Source organism: Amblyomma mixtum, chromosome 6, assembly GCF_055824585.1.
Source record: "Amblyomma mixtum isolate Tamu chromosome 6, ASM5582458v1, whole genome shotgun sequence".
Lineage (NCBI taxonomy): Eukaryota > Metazoa > Arthropoda > Arachnida > Ixodida > Ixodidae > Amblyomma > Amblyomma mixtum.
Window position 1 is genome coordinate 27,766,527 of NC_143017.1, and position 3,390 is coordinate 27,769,916.

Genomic DNA, 3,390 nt, shown 5'->3' on the forward strand with positions numbered 1-3,390 from the left:
TGCTGGGTACCAAGTCATATTGGAATTCAGGGCAACGATAGAGAAGACTTGTGTGCTACTAAAGCCCGTTGCAGGCAAATAGACAGAGTAGACATACCCTTTGATGAATGCATGCACTTGGTACACCGTGAATTAAGGAAGAGGTGGCAGTTAACTTGGAACAATAAGGTAGGTAACAAACTACATTTCATAAAGCCAGTGTTGGATGAATGGAAATCTTGCACCCACCAAGAACGTTTTAAAGAAGTTATTCTCTGCCGGCTTCGTATAGCACATACACACATTACTTCTAACCTTTTACTGACAAAACAACAAAGACCTCTTTGTGAAATATGCGGCGAATAATTAACAGTAAATCACTTTTTCCTCTCATGCACGAAAGTCGAGAAACTAAGGAAAATTTATTTTACCGAGTTCTATAACAAGCCCATTCCTTTACACCCAATGTTATACTCTTGGGTGAAGATGCAATTGTCGATATATCTTGTGTGTTTAGCTTTTTGAGAGAGATAGCTTTTCTCAACAAACTCTGAATTTCAGCCACTGCTTTGCTTCATTTCTTTTTATGCACCTCAGCCACCTTCTCATTCCTGGGAAGGAGGCTGAGTTTTTTGTATTACTGGTCGGGAGGCTCAACATCTTGCCCAGCCAAGGATCGCTGCTGAGGCGACCTGACCTTCTTTAAGGCTTTTTTATTTATTTATTTATTTATTTATAAATACTGCGGTCTTGAACTACAAGACCATCGCCGGTGGGTACATGATTTGTGTAACACCAAAGGACAAAGAAAAGGAAATACAGCAGACAAGGCGTCACAGCAACGAAATTAGTACATCAAACTGTACTGTATCAATTCACAACCTCAGAATATATATACTGCAGTCATAGAGCCAAGCATATAATTAAGTAAATCTAAACAAATTACTCATCAACCGAACATTCAAAATTTCTTCACTTGTTGCAGCAGCTCCTCAAAATGGGACAAATTATTCTCTTCGACTAGATGACCAGCAAGGTTGTTCCATTCGGTAATGGTTCTCGGAAAATAGGAATATTTGTAGCAGTCTTTAGCCATTTGTAGCACCTTTAGCCATTCTTAAATTTCTTTCCCTGTATTATTACTAGGTAGTTTAAACTTTTGCAGTCCTCTACAGCCCTAATCACTTTTCACATTTCTATTAAAAGCCACAGAAAACTATTCCTATACCTTGAGTTTGGCGCATGATGGCCTGAGTTTCCAATGCGCCATTAAACCAAACACACACAAACAAACATGCTGCGTTACCTGGTGCGCACTAAATAAAAAATAAATTACGGAAAGGTCAGACATCTGATACGACCGTTTTGTGAAATCATCAGCTGATGACCATTTTTGATGCTTTTACGCTAATGAATGTTTTTGCCCTAAGCCGAGGATGCACACGCGCGACAGAGCCCAGCACCTCCCACACACGAAGCGGATGTTCTACCATTAGGCCACCGTGGGGTGTTGCGTTGATGATGATGATGTCAGATACTTATTGGGTGCAATAAAATTTGCTCCGTCCGGGAGAAACCCTCAGTCCAGGGCTCCTGCAGCGGCTGCTGTCAGCCTGGCCCTGTCCACCACCTTGCCCTAGCCGCCGCGGTGGCTCAGTGGTTACGGTGCTCGGCTGCTGACCCGAAAGACGCGGGTGCGATCCCGGCCGCGGCGGCTGAATTTCGATGCAGGCGAAATTCTGGAGGCCCATGTACTGTGCGATGTCAGTGCACGCTAAAGAACCCCAGGTGGTCGAAATTTCCGGAGCCCTCCACTACGGCGTCCCTCATAGCCTGAGTCGCTTTGGGACGTTAAACCCCATGAACCAACCAAACCACCTTGTCCTGGTCATCCAGGTCCGAGCTGAACTGCACGGCTTCCCATTCGTCGCGGGTGGTTGGGGTTACGGGGGGATGCCAGCTTGAGTAGTAGTAGTAGTAGTAGTAGTAGGTTTATTTGGCCATATTATATACAATATGCCCTCGAGGTGAGGCTAAAGGAGGTAGACCAAGCATACCTCCTGACAAGGCCTACACCCCGATCACACATCATGGAAACGGGGGCCGAATGGACATGAGATAAAAAAACAATGAGCAAACATGATCACAATAGAAAATAGTTAATGATAGACAATAATAAATATCAATTAACAATAAACAAAACATTTCATAATATGCACATTTTAAAAAAAAGCAGAACACAAACACACACTAAAAAAAACAACTAAGTATACAGAATTAGCTGGAATTTAACCGGGCGAGAAAAGAATCGTCAGTTTTTTCTTGAATACAGACACACTATAACTTTCTAAAGCAATCTGAATAAGAGACTGGTAGGTATTACACAATGTTATAATTTGATAATCGGTTGTTTGTTTACCATAATTTGCTCTGGGTCTTGCAGTAGATAGGGCAACGGAACGTAGACCATACGCAACGTTTCTTGAATTATAAGTGTTAGAAAAAGAGCTAAAGTCATGCTTGACTTTATAAAAAATATGAAGAGCCAAACTAAAATTGTATGAATGAATGAACCAGGTGAGAATGAACAAGGGCAAAATATAGCTGTTTTTTAACTTGTAGTGGGAGGAGATGTCTAACACGATAAATAACATAAATAGATCTGGCCATTTTTAGTCTAATGTAGTTTATATGATCAGTCCAACCCAAATCGCTACGAAAAAACACACCAAGGAACCGGCAACTACGAACTTGCTCGATGTTAAAGTCATTAAAAAATAGTTTGATGTGATGATCTAATGGTTTGTTTTTTGGATGGAAGAGCATAAACTTTGTTTTGTTTACGTTTAATTGAAGTTGATTAACATAGAGCCAAACCGCTAACTCCTCAAGCCAGGCATTACATTGGTGTTCAATTACTTGGAGACTGGAGCCGGAAAAAAAGACATTAGTATCGTCGGCATACATCATGATATTAGGAGTTAATGGAATGTTTACAATGTCATTAATATAGAGAATAAATAAAAGTGGTCCCAAAATTGAACCCTGAGGGACACCGAATTTTATCATACCAAAACTGGATTTTACATCATGAATCTGAGTGTACTGTATCCGTGCAGTTAGATAACTTTCCAAAAGTGAATTTGCCACTCCACGGATCCCGTAAGTCTTTAATTTATGGAGCATTATTGTATGTTGCACAGAATCGAAAGCTTTGCGCAGATCAAGAAAAATTCCAACTGAAAAAAGCTTAGTTTCTAAATTGTTAATTATAGAGTTCTTAATATCTAACAGAGCAGATTCTGTTGATTTACCGGCCTGAAAGCCATACTGTTGGGGGCAGATAAGATGTTTAGCTTGTAAGAAATTGTTTAGTCGCCTATAGAGTACACGCTCAGCTAACTTCGAAAA